We start from the raw sequence: 18,236 nt of genomic DNA, 5'->3' as shown, positions 1-18,236 counted from the left end.
TGCAACCTCCAAATAGTGGTATTTCTCAAGTGTCCCCCCCTCTCTCCACATTCCTCCCTAAGTGATCTCATCCAATTCCATGGCTTTCTATGCTGAGAACTCCCAAATTACTTCCCACTCAGAACTGCTCCTTGGGTTCCAGACTTGTGTATCTAACTACCTCCCTGACACCTTGGTTTACGTGTCTTACAGGCACGTCAGCCTTAATAAGTCCAAAACAAATTCTTCAACTATAACTCCACTGCAAACCACCCCCAAAGAAAAACATCCTCATCTAATCCACCCCACCCTATTGTTGCCATCTCGGCCAGCCACACATCATCTCAGGAGAACCTAAGAGTTACCCTTGACATTTTGCTCTCCCTGGTTTGCTATGTTCAATCCTTCCATAAATTCTTTTGACACCGCCTTTAAAAATACTTCCAACTCGTCAACTTCCACCTCCACCACCACCAACCTAATGGAAAACACCAATACTTTTCAATAACATACTCAATAATAATCGAAATTGTAGACAATTCCTAAAGAGAACCTGGGTCAACCAGGTTTCTTCCTTACAAGCCTCCAATGTTTTCTGCAAATGAGAACAGAAACGGGTTTCCCCACTGTATAGAAATCGAATCTCAACCACTCACCACGGCCTTTAAAGCCTTACAGAACCGCGGCCACGCTACCCCTCTAACTTTATCTTGTATCGCTGCACTCCGAGCTCACATTGGTCCCCTTTCTCTAGCTGCCACCGCAGGGACTTAGCCCAAGTTACTGCCTCTGCTTAAAGTAGTTTTCCCTGGGGTTCCAGATTTCAGAGTTGCCTCTTACGCTTTAGGTATCAGCTTAGAGACCCCTTCAGACTCCCCTATCCTCCACCTCGGCACCAAGCTCGTTTCCTTCCCAGCGCTGATAACGTGCAACTACGTTCAGCCTGTACCCTCAGCCCCCAGCGTGCACAGGGTCGAGTGGATATTTGCCACACACGACAGAAAGGCTGACCGCCACGGGCACGGGCCGGGATCCTAGAGGGAAGGAAGCTCGGGCCAACCCAGCAGCCCTCTCAGGGCAAAGTAAGAGGAAGACAAGTCGTGAACCCGCCCCGGCCGCCAGTCTCCGGTCTCCCCCGACTCTCCCAGAACAGAAAAGGCCACAGAAGACTATCCAGCGGGTGACAGGCGCGAGCACCTCTACCCTCTGGCGGCTCGGACAGACCCTCCCCCTGCAGCGTGGGGCAGGGGGCGAACGAACCCCTCCAGGGGCGGCCGCCGAGGCCACCGCACTCACCGCACACGTGGGGCCGAGGCGGGCGGGGGCCAGGCTCCGCGGCGCCGCTTCCGCTTCCTCGACTTGCCCCGCCCCCAGGCCCGCCTTTTCCTTCTAGCGCAACGGAGCTGGGGTTAAAGGAGAGGCCTTAGCCAGGAAAACGGAAATTCGGCATTTCTATTGGTCCGCTTCCAGCACTTCCTCTGGAGGCGCCACGGCTGCGCAGTGCGCGGGTATTGGCCCTTGACAGGATCCGTAGGGCGATCGCGTATCGCCGGCGCCTGAAAGTGACGTCGTTAACCCCGTCGTTCCCAGGCCCGAGAAAGGAAGGCAGCTTCTCGCCCACGCGTCTGTTGTTGAAACGGAGTCCTGGGGTGGCGACTGAGCTAATAACCAAATAATTGGTTTTTGTTTTTTTTTTAAGAGTGCTTTCATTTGCACCCTCTCTGGTAGTCTAGCCTGAAGGATAAAAGGGTGTTCTCGGAAGTCGGTTTGAATTTTAATCCCGGGTTTTTTCGCTTTGTGGCTTTGGCAAATTACTGTATGTCTCTGAATGTTTGTTACCAGCTCGATAAAATAGAGATCGCTAAATCATACATAGCGCTTAGCACAGTGAATGAACCTGGTAAGCGCTCATTAAATGCCATTTTTAACGCCTCCTCGTGTCTCCAGGCTGCATTATTCCATCTTCCACTCTAAGAAATGAGACTATAGTTAGGATATTATCCCCACTTTTGAGCTGGGGAAACTAACACCACATATTTGGTTATGATACTTGTCATTGGATTTAAGGCCCTTTGAGATAATACAGGACGATCTCATCCGAAGGTCCTGACTTAGTGATACGGCAAAGATCTTCTCTTCCCAAATAAAGTCCCTTTAACAGGTTCTGGGGTTTGGGACATAACACACCTTTTGACGACCCGGAAAGTTGAGGAATTAGGACATGATTCCAAGTGTGTCAAGCGTCAGATTTTACTGTCTTGCAAACGACACCATCTCTTGTCCCTTAAGGCATTAGGGTTAAGACTGGTAATTTTCTAGACTTCCTGAGGGCAGGGGCTGTCATTATTCAGGCACACATCCCACTACTCAGCACATAGCTGTTTAGTAAGTACTTACTGTTTGCCTTAAGTATTATAAGTGTGTTTGCATTTCAGTTCACTTAAGTCTCATAAGAACAACTGCAGTAGGGCTTCTCCCTTCATTTTATGGAAACAAGGGGAAACAGTAAAGTTGATCGGGTGAGCCTGACTCCAAACTCAACAGGACTGCCCCTGGACTGCTTTCCCTAATCCGTTGGTTCTCTAGTAAATGCTCAAAAGCAGAGATACACCCTACCACACAATACCTGGAACGGATACATTTTTCTTTGTAAGGCCACAGATGGTGGCACCACATATCCTCTCAAACACGTCCGTGTAAACACCTTAAACATAGACATCAAAACCCTACTTACTATTCACTTGTCTTTTCACTAGGGAGGAAAAATAATGATCACATACCAAAGTCCTAGATAATTACCAATAATGCTATTTATCAAGTCCTTTGTGCTACCAAAAAATGAATTGACTTGAGTCAATTTTGTTTGGAATGAGTCTAAAGTGTCTCCTGTCTTTGCAGAACAGCAACAACAACAACAAAAAAGCTTGTCTATAACTTTGCAATGAACCAAATTAAGCCCATTAATTCTTCCAATATCTAATGATCTAAATGTCAAGCATTAAGAATATGTGTATTCCTACAAGCATAAAATGCTCTTGTTAAATGATACAGCATGTAACTTAATCAGAACCATCAGACTTGTACACATCTAAGAGGTTTTATAGCACTGTAATTAAGATGATTGGTACTGGAATCAAATGAATCTGGCTTAGAATCCAAGGTCCATAGGGCCATGGACAAGACAGTTAATTTGTATGGGCCTCAGTTTCTGCTTACATAAAATGAGAAAGGTAGTATTTATCTTTTGAGGTTGCTTACATGACTCAAGAAATAACTGTAAAGTTATTAGCCAGTAGTAAATGTTGAGTGATTCATACCTTGATCTAGGAGAAAGACACAGAGAGAGAACCAAGCTGTATCCATTAGAAACGCTCTTGGGGGCAAGGAATGGAAATTTCCGCTAATAGTGGCTTAAGCGGTAATTTTCTTCACAACAAAAATTCTAAAGGTAGTCAGTTTTCTAGTTCAGTGATACAAGTGTCATCAAAGACCCAAGCTCTTTCAATTTCTGGGCTCCGCCACCCTTAGGGTGTTGACTTCTAATGTTCTCACTTGTTGCTTTTATTTATTTTCTCCCTCCACCCCCGTCCTTTGTTCACCCTCAGCCATTCCCCCCTGAGTGCCCCCTCCCCCACTCTGGCAACCACCAATCTGTTCTCTGTTTCTATGACCCTGGATTTTTCAGATTCCACACAAAAGTGAAAGCATACCGTATTTGTTTTTCTCTGACTTATTTCACTGTTGCTTTCTGAGGCCAGGTGTACTCAGTTTCAGGATATATATTAGAGTTTAGGACTAGGAGAATGGGGAAAGGGATGAAATCTACTTTTCCACCCAAATAGGACTCTGTCTTTCTATCCCAGAAGGAAAAAAACCGAGCAGCATTTACCTTCTATTTCAGAGCCCGGAACTGGGTTACATGGCCACCCTCAGGACTGGAAGACCATCAAACATAATGTTAATCATGGCATTTGGATGTAATTATTTTTCCAGTACTCCAGTAAAATTAAAGGTCACTTGGCAAACATGCTTCCATCCAGCAGTAGAGATTTAATCTACAATTTAAACTAATCTGGTTTAAAAGTTAAAATAACTGTAGTAAGCTAAAAATTAAAATAATTGTAGTATTCAAGGTGGTGGATCTCAATCTTGGCCACACATCAGAATCACCCGTGGAGTCAAAAAAGCAAAACAAAACAAACCAGTAATGCTGATTTAATTAGTCCGAAGTAGGACCTAGGCATTGAGGGTTTTGAAAATTCCCCAGATCGGGCTACCATGTAGCTAAATTAAGAGCCACTCGTTTAAAGAATGGATTTCTAGTTGTTGATTTGATTTCCTAGTTATCTGAGGATTAAACCCTTTAATCTTCTGGTCCTTCCTTCTGCATCACCAGAATTAAAGAATTAAATGTATAATACATTTGTTTCTGGAAGTAGAATGTCTTGGGCATAACTGTATCCTCCTTGCTGCTTGAGGTCGCCATTAGTTATTTAATATTATTATATGTTGGAAATGGCTTAAATTTGAAATATCTACTGTTAAATGTATTCTGAAAGATGTTTGCTTTTTTTTTTCAATTCCTCATGATTTTGTGCAATTTTTCTCTTTTTCATAAAAATAAAGTGTTAGGTGTTAGCTCCCACACATCTCCCCTTTCCTAAAATCAGTTCTTTAGAGTTCTAATTAATGGATTTTTAACTAATTGGTGTTGTTTCTCTGCTTCCCAAATGTGTAAGCAGGGATAAAGGGCATGTTATTGATATAAAGCATAAGTGAGATTTTGGCAAAGATCGAGTTTTATTTTCAGGGCCTATTAGAATCACAAATCCATGGAAACGGAACAGTTGCCAACACATTTTCCTTTAGTAAAAAAGAACTGCTTCTGAGTAGGGCGGATTATGTTTTTCAATACCACAGATTTGCTTAAAAGTACACTAATATAGTCCAAACATTAATCGTGCACTCCTAATGTCCTGGTTGCTATCTTAGAAGCACAAAACTGATTTTGTCCTAATTTACTTTCTTTGGTTACACGCTTAAGGGCAGCACGAAAATGACATGGCCAAAATAAAAGTTTATCTGACTGTAGTATAAAGTATCGCTTTTGATGCAAGATCCTGTCAGCAGGTGATGGAGACATGAAAACCAAGACTAATTAATATCACATAAAGCCCACGAGTTACCATTTATATGTAGAACACTTACAATGCACTATGGTTTTATAAACCAAAACTCCTCAAGCGATGGGTACCAGTTTCAGGTTTTAGCTAGAATGAGAACACTTCACACGTTTTTAAGTTTTTATTTAACTTTTGTTTAAATTTTCTTTACGGGCTCGATAAGAGGCGGTTCCCTTTGGAAAGCAGTGACCAGTTTTAACCTCCGATTTCCTGGATTTGTGAGCAATAAAGACTTGATAACCAAGCATATTAGTAATTCTACATTTTCCCATTATTCTCATTTAACTTTTAAAAACGATGGGAAGTACACGTCAGGCGTTACCGTGATGCCCTCCTCCTAGCCACCCCGATTTCCTCCTCCCTTGAAAAGAAAGGAAAAAAAAAAAAATGAACCAACTAGCCTCAACCCATTGCATCTGCTTGAAATCTCCAGGAAGCAGATGCCAAGATAGAATTAGGAGGCCAAGAAACGTATTGGCAGACAAGCCGATGAGGGGCCAGAAGAGAGAGAAGAGCGAGCAATGAGTGGGAGGAGGCTGAGACCATGGCGCTGACCTGATACCTGTGAAGGGAGACACGGAAGGGAGAGGATGTGGTGGACGATGTTCGGACCGTAGTGGAGCTCTGAGGAAGTCCAGGCCAACACGGGGCTCCCGAGCCAAGCCTGCCCATTAAAGGAGACCGAGATGTGTAGGCATGGCCCAGCTCCAGTACCCTCTCTGTGCTCAGTCATTGTTTGGGCAACCCAGGGACAGAATGGCCTCAACATGAATGCTGTGCTGGAGCCTGACGTTGTGGCCTCTGGAGGCTGTCAGCTAGCCCCTCCACCTGATGAGCAGACGTAATAGCCCCTGCCGGGATGGTGACTCCTTTTCTCACCATTGGTCCTGGACACAAGGAATCCATTATATCCAGCTGGCATCCACAGCTCAGTGGAACTCTTGCTCTGTCCCCTGGCAAGAACGCATTCTCTCTGGGGACAAGGACCTCTAATCCTACAGAGCCCAAAGTCTTGGGGGGCAGGAAGCACAAATCGCCCCAAGTTTCACTGAGAAGGAGAAGTGGGGCCATGCTTGCTTCTACCCCTTGGTTCCCAGACCCCTGCATTCTTCTTACAGCATCATATAGGGATCTTGGGTTTGGACTTATTCTACACTCTGGAAGAGAGCTCCCCATGTTTGTAGATGATGGCCTCTTAGGGGGTGCTCCAGCTGCCTGAGAGCAGGCCATGGCAATACTCTATCAGGCTGACTGCCTTTGGGTGGTACAGCGTGGAATATGACCTGTGGATCACATGACCTTTTTTGACTTAAATTATATCCCCCGCTCACATACTGTTATGTAGGGTTCTGTGCCTATCGATCAAGCACTTCATAAGCTTTTAGACGGTGATGCTGACAGAGGCTCCGTGGGCAGGAAAGGTCAGCCCATACTTGGAATAGGACTCCGTTCCTAGGGAGAGAAACTGCTGGTCATTCCGGATTGAAAGGAGCCCAGTGTCATCAGCTGTGGGTGGATGGTAGCTGTTGGTCTCTTTGGGAAATAAAGCCATGTCAGGGGCTCAGCACTGGTTCTGTGGCTGGCAGTTTCGACATTCAGAGGAAGTAATTAGGTTGGCGTTGGTGAGTGGAAGTTATGCCGTTGGGCCCATGTGTAGCCTCTGTCTCTGACATTATGACCACGCCATTCATGTACCCATCATGCCAGTTCTAGAGTACCCAGGGCTGAGAACTGATGTCAACTGGTTGAGTCATCTTGTCAACCTGGTCGTCCAATGTTCAGGGCGGATGCCTTTTGACTGGTATTAACATGAAATGTTCACATCTTGTGTCCATTCCCATATGTCTCATCCACACGCCTTTACCCTGTGGATGGTTTTTATTTCCCATCATCCTTTTCCCTCCAGACTCTGACCAGCTGGTTGGGCCACTGCCCAATGATTAGGAATCTCTATATGTTCTCATCTTGGGCCACTTTTCTTCTCCATAAAGCGGATGACAAGGAGCACTGCCTGCCCTCTAAAAAGATTTTCCCAGGGGTGCCTGGGTGGCGCAGTCGGTTGAGCGTCCGACTTCGGCCGGGTCACGATCTCGCGGTCCGTGAGTTCGAGCCCCGCGTCAGGCTCTGGGCTGATGGCTCAGAGCCTGGAGCCTGTTTCCGATTCTGTGTCTCCCTCTCTCTCTGCCCCTCCCCTGTTCATGCTCTGTCTCTCTCTGTCCCAAAAATAAATAAAAACGTTGAAAAAAAAATTAAAAAAAAAAAAAAAAGATTTTCCCTCTCCACTGTCTTTCGGCCCGGATGAGAATGTAATGCTGTTGTCGGGTTTCAGTTTCTCCCCCACAAACTGAGCCCAGTCATCTGTAATCCATGCTTGGGCTTTCTCCTGCTCCTTCAGCTGTCTGTATGACACCTTATGATCAGATCATGGATGAGAGCTTGGGGAAGGGAGCTGGTACCATCATGTGGGTGATATGGAGGTCTGTGCTCCCTGATCATGCAGCTAACTTGTGTCCTCTGGTCTTACTCGGGCCCAGTTCCTGATGCATCATTTCTGTCTTACATGGCCGGGTCCATCTGGCTTTGCGAATTGACAGGCAAGACAGAACTCGGCTCTTAATGAATAGATCTGGACGGATGGTCAATGCTACGCTATAGTCAAGTATTCTATCTCTGTTAGGGCTCAGGAACATGCCAGGAGCTCTTTTTTGAGATGTGTGTAATTCTCCATTACACATGGCATGATCCTGGGCCAGAACACCAAGGTCCTGTGGTGGGATCTTCCTAATCGGGTTACTATGAATTCTACGCTGCATTTTTTTCTCACCACTGACACCTCCACACCACAGCGTCTGCCAGATGTTCTGGTCTAAGTGGGAAATCTGCCTTCACTACTGCCTGGACCTGCTGTGCAGTTCTTTCCCGATCCAGGCCCCACTTAGGACTGGCATCCTTCCATGTCCTCCGGGGTACGCACTGGGACAGGATCCCTACATGTGCAAGACGTGGCATTGTACTTTTTATTTCATAATAGGGAACGCAGGATGGATGTAGCAAAATGCCTTTACTGGGGAGGGAACTGCCTGACATATCCCTGGCCTTAAAAATGTGTACCTCCTTCTTTTCAGCCCTACCTTTTAGGATGCCCGAAAGCTTTACTGAAGTGGTCTGTCCCTGAATCTTTACAGAGTTTGTCTTCCAGCTTCCGGCACACGTGTTTCTTACCAAGGTCTCCAGCCCACTAGCCGTGTCTTCATCTGATCGATGTGACGGATCAATGTGAAGTTCTTCAGGTTGTCCAGATGGTCCAGATCTCTCCGGACTATATTAAGACAGGAGGTGGGCGAGCTAACATGGCCCTGGTACAGAACTGTAAATGAATATTGTTGTTCATTCCAACGAATGCGAACTGCTTCTGATCCTATTTTCCATCTATTTTTTTCCATCCTATTTTACCATCTGCCACGGCAACTCAGGCGTCTCACCTTTGCTCTCCGGGCTTTAGAAAGCCACATAGCAGTGTGTTCGTCCCCTTCCCCGGGGTCCTCGCCGGGGTGTTAAATCCCATGTCCCAAGAAAGTGACTCCAAGTCAACGTTTCCCTGCCTGTTCACTTTCACCTTCTAACCCCTTGGTCAGACACCCTCACAATCCACCACCCACCCCCCGCCCCCGACTCCTGCTTTGCCCCTGACGGTATATGCTGGCCAATCCTCACAGGTCTTCGGGGGCTTACTCTCTTTTCTCTGTAATCAGGCCCAGCCTGTCCCCGGCTCGGTTATGCTGGGAGGTAACTGCAGTTATTGGCCTGCCAGCCAGGAGGGGCAGCTGAGGGGGGAGCGGGTGTTGCCTTGCAGGGAGAGGCATCTGCAGTATCTTCCTGCACAAGGGAAGTCTAGCTCTTAATTAGAAAGGCGTGGGTCACCTCTGCAAGCTCTGCATGGTACCACCTTTGTAAGTTACCATGGAGGCCTCTGGCTCTCCCGGTGGTCCTTATTCACCTGCTTCCAGTTTCTCATTATCACTCGGCAGGGAACCCTCCAACTTCACTCTCCTTAAATACACCGGACCCCCTTTAACTTTCAAAATGCCTGGGCCACTGTACTGGCAGTTCCCCTCCACCAGATGTCCCCCGGTCACCCGCGGTGATTTTTTTTTTATTTTTATTTTTATTTTTTTGTAACCGAGCAACCAACCGTCTGATGCCAAGGACTAGCCGTGCCTCACATACCACTTGGATTGTGATCCTCCTCGCCAGCCATGGTGAATAAGCCAGTCTCAAAACCCCATCTGATTGCCAGCTTTCTGGAATCACTGCTGGTACCTTTTGTGTTATTTCAAGCTTTCTGGGAAGTGCAAAGCAAAGACAGAGTTAGAAATGTTAAGAGATGTACACAGGGAATATAAAGGAAAGTCGAAACACGGTTAAGTGGGAGCGCCTCTAACTGCAACGCAGGAAGGCAGGATTGATGGGAAGAGACCCAGAGAAAGGTCCAGAAGGTTTTCGGCCAGGCTGGAGTGTCTCCTCGGAAGAGACCCAGTTGGGACAGGAATGTGGATGGTGCGCCTTGGCCATTGCTCTGTGCCTGGCTTGCAGCCACCCTGGGAGACTGTGGCCTTGGCTTGAATACCGTGGTGGACCCAGAAGGGGTGAGGGCTGGAGGCTCTCAGCCCACCATACCTCTCACCTCTTGCAGCAGGTTCTGACTCGTGGGGGGATGGGAGCGTGTGCTCTTGGCCTGCCGCAGTCACATGACTAGTTCCGTGGCAAGACCAGGATGAAAACCAGAATCATCACTAGGGTTTTAGAAGACTTGGGGCGCCTGGGTGGCTCAGTCGGTTGAGCGTCCGACTTCAGCTCAGGTCACAATCTCGCGGTCCGTGAGTTTGAGCCCCGCATCGGGCTCTGGGCTGACGGCTCGGAGCCTGGAGCCTACTTCCGATTCTGTGGCTCCCTCTCTCTCTGCCCCTCCCCCGTTCATGCTCTGTCTCTCTCTGTCCCAAAAATAAATAAATGTTAAAAAAAATTTAAAAAAAGAAGACTAATCCTCTGCCCTTCTTATATTTGGGGGGGGCAAGATTTAATTTCTGTTATATATTCTTCAACATATGATCTAGTATTGAACAACTCAAAGCAATAGGCCCTCAAAAAAGCCACCATCGACAATAAGTTATACAAACTATTGAATCAAAATACATCCTAGCATTGAAAGTAGAAGTTCAGTCTTGGGGAGCTACACAATTCGGTGTTTGTTTTGATACATCTTTGTTAAGACTTGGTATATGTAAGGCGGGGTGCCCTTGGTGCCTGTCTGTAAGATAGGGACACTAAAATAACAATCTAGAATTTTAAATTTGGTGGCCAAGAACTTTACATATTTTAATGTTTTTTTTTACTGTTTTATTTTTATTTTTTAATGTTTTTATTTACTTTTGAGACAGAGAGACAGAGCATGAGCAGGGGAGGGGCAGACAGAGAGGGAGACACAGAATCCAAAGCAGGCTCCAGGCTCCCAGCTGTCAGCACAGAGCCTGAGGCAGGGCTCGAACTCATGGACTGTGAGATCATGACCTGAGCTGAAGTCGGACGCTTAACCGACTGAGCCACCCAGGCACCCCTTGATATGTTTTTTTTTTTAATTTTTAAAGTTTATTTATTTATTTTGAGAGAGAGAGAGTGAGCATGGAAAGGGCAAAGAGAAAGGAAGAGAGAAAGAATCCCAAGCAGGCTCCACGCTATTAGAGTGGAGCCCGATGCTGGGCTCGAACTCATGAACCAAGAGATCATGACCTGACTGGAAACCAAAAGCTGGACGCTTAACCAACTGAGCCACCCAGGCGCTCCAATATCTGTTTTTTTTTTTTAAACATCATTGTACCATTTCTTTAAAAAAAGTTTTTTATCGTTTATATTTGGAAGAGAGAGAAAGGGAGAGGGAGAGACAGCGAGCATGAGCAGGGAAAGGGCAGAGAGAGAGGGAGACACAGAATCTGAAGCAGGCTCCAGGCTCTGAGCTGTCAGCACAGAGCCCGACACAAGGCTCGAAGTCACGAACCCACAAGATCATGACCTGAGCCAAAGTCAGAAGCTTAACCCCATCATTGTACCATTTCAGATAAATTTGCCATACGAGAGCTGGGAAATTGTCTTGTTTGCTGTCATATTTCCAGGACTTGCTTCCAAGATTGCTTGGCATGTATTTGGTTGTCAATAGCATCTGTTAAATAAGTGCCACTGCTGAACTAGAAACCCCTAAGAGTAGGGATCATGGTCATTTTCTTCACTGGCACACAGTAAGAACTTTCATCAACAAATCCAGCAACCATCTTTATTCAGTGGCTGCTATGTCCTGGGCACTGTGTTAGGCGCTAGGGACATATTAACCAACAAAAGTAAGACTCCCTGCCAATAAACATCCAACAGTAACAAATGAGAGCTAAGTGCACTGGAGGAGATGTTACGGGTACCACAGTGAAAAGAATAAAGCCGGGTAATGGGAGAGCCAGGTTGGGCGGACAGATTACAATCGTAAATGGGGTGGTCAGAGTGACGTCATTGAGAAGGAGAGATTTCAGAGAAGACTTGGGAGTTGGCCCAATATCTCTGGGGGAGGAGCTTTCCAGGCAGAGGAAAGAGCTAGAACAGGGGATACAAGGCGGGAGTCATCCATCATCACACATGACTGGTGACCTTGAGGAAGAGGGAGGAGGCCTGTGTTCCTGGTGTCGGCTAAGGGAAGAAACTAGCAGGACACAAGGTCAGTAGGAGTGCTTGGCAAAGCATAAATGGGTTTTTAGGCCAGATTGAAGACTTTGGGTTTTACTTTGAGTGAAAAGAGGAACCATCTTAGCGTTCTGAGCAGTGGAGAAAAGGATCTGACTTCAAACAATAAACTTTGTTGGGGCGCCTGGGCTCTGTTCATTGAGTGTGTCTGACTTTGGCTCAGGTTATGATCTCATGGTCTGTGAGTTCAAGCCCCGCGTCAGGCTCTGTGCTGACAGCTCAGAGCCCGGAGCCTGCTTCGGAGTCTGGGTCTCTCTCTCTGCCCCTCCCCCACTTGTGCTCCGTCTCTGTCTGTCTCTCTCAAAAAGAAATAAGCATGAAAAAGAAACAGTAAACTTTGTAGAATTAATGCATATTGTGAAGTAGCTATGATCATCTAATTCTGTGGCCCAAGAACAGGTTCTGGCAAACTCCATGTAAGGATGTGTATTTTCCTGATTTTTCCTGAGCTTCACATTCTTGCTCTCCAGGGAGCCCCTGGTCTTATGCCACCGTATCATTCCCACTTTACAGCCGTAGGGGGAGTTTTCTACCAGTCGTGTCGTCACGACTAACTTCTGGATACATTTGTTAGTTTCTAGAGCATTTCTACGATTTATTATGCCACTCAAATTATCACGACAACCACATGTGGTGGGGATTAGATCACACCTATGTCACAAATAGAAACACAGGAGTTGAGAGGTGATATCTATGTTGACCACAGTCACTCCGTTAATGAATGGTAGAGTCTGGATTTTGCCTCCTTGTCTGGTGTTTATGGGGGGCCGCACTGTAGGTCTGAAAGAGGTGAAGTTCATCTTCCCCAGGCAGAGCTCACCGTCCAGGTGGGAGGCCAGGATAGGAGTCAACAAAGTGCCAAAAATATCAGAATAAAGAAGTAGAGGCCAAGTGCCAAAGTCGTGGTGGGTTTAGCAGAAAAAAGGCCCACAAAGAGGATGCGGGTTGTAATGGTTGGTACCCTTAGATATACCGAAATGGGTGGGGGGAGCGTTGAGGTGGTGGGAATTGTGCCCCCAGCAAATTCTTGGGGTCAAGACAAACACTGTGTCCCCTAGGAAAGGGTGAGTAGACACAAACAGTTGCAATCTCCATGTGGAGTGGGGGTTCCAGGAAATAGAATTACCATAGGTAGAAAAAGGCTGTGTTATACTGAGTCCCAGGTCATAGACTAAGAACCATTTGTTCCATTCACTGGAGGTTGACGATAATTTCTGAGCAGAGACAGTGATGTTTGCAAAGTTGGTTTGTTTTTGTTACTCTCTTCGAACTTTATTTTTTTAAGTTTATTTATTTAGTTTGAGAGAGACAGAGACAGCACAATGGGGAAGGGGCAGAGAGAGAGGCAAAGAGAGAATCCCAAGCAGGCTCCGAGCTGTCAGCACAGAGCCTGATGCAGGGCTTAAACTTCCAAAACTGTGAGATCACGATGAGAGCTGAAACCAAGAGTGAAATGCTCCACTGACGGAGCCACCCAGATGCCCCAAATCTCTTTGACCTTTTTAAGAACGCTCAATGTAACAAGACTGTGCCAAAATGCTTTAGCGGCATGACAGGCAGTGTCTTGGAACTGAATTCCTCCAGAAGTCAACCCTAAAACAAAAATCCAAGGGAAAAGGACTGGTTTTGGAGGCAGTGCCAGGAAATACCAGTAAGGAACTGGGGGAGAGAGGGAAAAGAAGGCTGCCGACGAAGTGTTCACTCTGAAGCTATCTACCGTTGTGGGTAACTGGAGATTAACCTTGTTGGGGAACTCTGGGAACCAGTGTAGAACACACACCCAAGGGGCGCAGGAGCTGGGGTGTTTATACACGTAAGCTCCCACCAGTTACGGGTTGAGGGCTGCTTCTGGAGATGGCGGCTGTAGCGAGGTAGCATCGGCAGAAACCCTCAAAGACGCATCTGCTGGCGGGGGAGGGGGGTGGATGGTACTCAGTGAAGAGGTGACGGTGGCAGATATGGACAGGCCACCGGCAGGAATAACTGAGGATCATTTCAGTCCCCTGAGCACAGAGTGACATGGGTCCAGACCGATGTGCCGAGGGCAGGGGGTGAAAAGAAGGAACAGATTTTAAGAGCTCTTACAAAGGAAGAGTTGCAAGCTTGGTCTTCCAGACTCTTGCCTTATAAGGGGACAAGTGACTCTAGCCCTTTAATGACACTGAGGTTAAACTCTGAGAAATGTTGGCCTGGCCCCACATGGCATCTTTTGAATACATCTGAGAACATGAGTATTCTAAGACTAATTTTAAAATACCTATAAATTACACATATTAGGCAAGGACCTGGGAAGAGGGGTGATAATACTTCTAAACACGCTCAAGGGAGAGTACTGGAACACACGACCCAATTCCAGACTCGCTCATTTAGTTACCCTGCCTTTTTCATGGGAACGAAAGAAAAAATAATGAAGAAATAATGCGAATCAGGAACATTACCTAAGAATAACTGACACCAACAAAACAAATAAATAAATAAGGTTAGTACAACCTCACCGTTGGCTCAAATATTTCAAGCAGGAGCTTTTGAGAAAACTCACCAAGTCTGAAAATCAGAGAATAGAAGCATTGGAGAATAAGTTACTAGGGCATGAATGTGGCCTCATTCTCATAGCTAGGACTGAAAGATCGAGAGGTGTTTGTTCTGTCCTCACCCCATGTTCCTCGGCAGGACAGACGAAGGAAGGAAGGAAGGAAGGAAGGAAGGAAGGAAGGAAGGAGGAAGGAAGGAAAGAAGGAAAGAGAAATAAAGAAAGGAAAGAAAAGGGAAGGGAAAGGAGAAAAGGAGAAGAGGAGAGGAGGGAAGGGGAGGGGAGGAGAGGGGAGAGGAAGGAAGGGGAGAGGAGGGAAGGGGAGGGGAAGGGAGGGGAGGGGAAGGAAGAGAAGAAAAATAAAAAAATAAAAAAATTAAAAAGAGGAGATCCTGGAAGAATGGAGCCTAAGCGGAGGGGAACTGCTGCAGGGGTTGGGAGGGCTGGGATGGGAAGGGGGTGGAGGTGGAGTCAGAGCAGGTGGGACTCTCGGAAAGTGCGGGAGGCGGAGCCAAAGGGTCTGCCCTTCAAGGTCGTGGGGCTAGGCGAATGGGCGTTTCCTTGGCAGCCATGATGAACTAAAACATTACAGGACCCCTTCCTCAATTTTACAGTCAGCTAAGAGCCTTGGAGGACTCCATGATCCATGAACAAGGGAGGACTTTCTAAACCAGCTGGAAACATTCACTCCCTCTGGTGAATGGGAGTGTACGCAAATCAATCTGATTTAAAAAGAAAAAATGCTGATTCTTGCAGCAAATTCGCACCTGCAGTGGAAGGAATAACTAAGACATAACCTTTACTTTACATTTTTTCTCCTGTTTGCTCTGTTGAAATTAGGCAGTGGAAGTCCCGTTTTGAGGTTCACATGGGTGGGGGGCCGTGGGTGATATTCTGCCGAATTTGTGGTTGGAACCGCACGACTTTTTGCAGACTCTGTCCGTCGGGAGAGGCTCCTCCCCACTGACATTCCGTGGTGACTTCTCAGAATTGGCTTTCCACCCACTTCTGGATCTTTCTCTTCCCTCCATCAGAATTTGATCTGTGAACAAAAAGGGAGGATATATGCCCAAAGGGATGGAAATCTTTGAAAGGTATATGCCTGAGAGGAATAAGGACAGAGGAAGGAGAGCAAAGCAAAGAGAATAGACGAAGCCAGAGAGTGAAGCAGAACACGAGGCTGGGAACAAAAAGCAAAGGAGAAGAGCAGAGGGGGAGGTGGGGAGAAGGAGGAGGGGGTTGTTCAATCTCTGGTCCTTCTGTCTTAGCAAGTGCTACCCACGCCTGAGTATTCAGTACTCACTGCTCCTTCCTCTGTCAGTGTGAGCGCCCCCGGAAGTGCCCCCCAAGCCAGCTTGTTAGTAAACGTTTATGGACACAGGGGCACTAGCCAGATGTCTCCTGGGACTATTTCATTTATTTAGTAACATGGACATATTTAGAGCCACCTTTAAAATAATACGCAGGGGCGCCTGGCTGGCTCCATGGGTTAAGCACCTGACTTCAGCTCAGGTCACGATCTCACCATTCCCAAGTTCAAGCTCCACGTCAGGCTCTGTGCTGACAGTTCAGAGCCTGGACCCTGCTTCAGATTCTGTGTGTGTCTCTCTCTCTGTCCCTCCCCCCTTCAGGTTCTGTCGCTCTCTCTCAAAAACAAACATTAAACATTTTTTAAAATAACATGCAAACGTGGAAATATCGTTTGCTCTTACTCTCACATTTTATCAGTAAAGTCTCCCTATTCGTTTTTGGTGGGAGTGCCCTTGTCATCAAGAGAGGCACATTTGAAGTCACCCAATACTGTATTCAGAAAGGACTTACAACATTGAAGTTTACAACTTTAAGAAATAATTATATATATATATATATATATATATATATATATATATTGCCTTTTTGTAAAACAAATTCTTTCAGGTGCCTCTATTTAGCACCCACAGTACACATTAATGGAGCTAGTAAACAGCTCACCTTCTCCAAGCAATACTGCATTTTTTAATATAAAGTAACGGAGAGAGAGCCCTATAAATGAGAACATTTGTAAGGACTGGATTCAAAGGTGATTTCCTTTTATTTTTCTTTGAAGTAAAATTCGGGCAGGTAGAATATAGTTTTTCTAGAAGAGAGAATTCGAGGACTCAAGGCGAGGGCTGATTAGTTTCAACTTAGGATATTCCAGAGATTACTGAGAACTCCAACCAAATTCTACAGAGAGAACACATCCTTGAAGATAGTTCAGCTTCCACTAGGTTCTAGACTATTCTATCCAGGTCAGCCTCTCCAGAAACTAAGCTGTGAGAGAATGCCAGCCTCATCTGCCCCCCCACCCCCGCCCCGGGGGTCACTTGGCAATGCCTGGAGACATTTTCAGTTGTTACTACTGGGGCTGTATTAGAGTTGCCCAGAGAAACAGAATCAGTAAGAGCTGTGTATGCATATGCAGAGAGACTGATTTTATTTTTATTTACTTTTTAGTTTTTGCTAAATCATATGGTAAGTTAAAAAAATTTTTGGCACATGGACTTCAAGCTGTATTACAAAGCTGTAATCATCAAGACAGTATGGTACTGGCACAAGAACAGACACTCAGATCAATGGAACATAATAGAGAACCCAGAAATGGACCCACAAACATATGGCCAACTAACCTTTGACAAAGCAGGAAAGAGTATCCAATAAAATAAAGACAGTCTCTTCAGCAAGTGGTGCTGGGAAAACTGGACAGCGACATGCAGAAGAATGAACCTGGACCACTTTCTTACACCATACACAAAAACAAACTCAAAGTGGATGAAAGACCTCAATGTAAGACAGGAAGCCGTCAAAATCCTTGAGGAGACAGAAACCTCTTTGACCTTGGCCACAGAAACTTCTTACTCAACATGTCTCTGGAGGCAAGGGAAACAAAAGCAAAGGTGAACAACTGGGACCTCACCAAAATAAAAAGCTTCTGCACAGCAAAGGAAACAATCAGCAAAACTAAAAGGCAACCGACATAATGGGAGAAGATATTTGCAAATGACATTTCAGATAAAGGGTTAGTATCCAAAATCTATAAAGAACTTCTCAAACTCAACACCCAAAAACCAAAAAATCCAGTGGAAAATGGGCAAAAGACGTGAATAGACACTTCTCCAAAGAAGACATCCAGATGGCCAACCGGCACATGAAAAAATGCTCAACATCACTCATCATCAGGGAAATACAAATCAAAACCACAATGAGATACCCCTCACCCCTGTCAGAATGGCTCACATTAACAACTCAGGCAACAACAGACGTTGGCGAGGATGCGGAGAAAGAGGATCTCTTTTGCATTGTTGGTGGGAATGCAAACTGGTGCAGCCGCTCTGGAAAACAGTATGGAGGTTCCTCAAAAAATTAAAAATGCAACTACCCTACAACCCAGCGATTGCACTAGTAGGTATTTATCCAAGGGATACAGGTATGCTGTTTCGAAGGGACACAGGCACCCCCATGTTTATAGCAGCACCATCAACAACAGCCAAAGTATGGAAAGAGCCCAAATGTCCATCGAAGGATGAATGGATAAAGATGTGGTATATATATATATATATATACACAATGGAGTATTACTCGGCAATCAAAAAGAATGAAATCTTGCCATTTGGAACTACAGGGTATTATGTTAAGCAAAATCAGTCAGTCAGAGAAAGACAAATATCATAGGACTTCACTCATATGAGGACTTTAAGATACAAAACAGATGAACATAAGGGAAGGGAAGCAAAAATAATATAAAA

Source organism: Prionailurus bengalensis, chromosome D4, assembly GCF_016509475.1.
Source record: "Prionailurus bengalensis isolate Pbe53 chromosome D4, Fcat_Pben_1.1_paternal_pri, whole genome shotgun sequence".
In the NCBI taxonomy this organism is placed as follows: Eukaryota; Metazoa; Chordata; class Mammalia; order Carnivora; family Felidae; genus Prionailurus; species Prionailurus bengalensis.
This window is presented reverse-complemented; position numbering follows the sequence as displayed.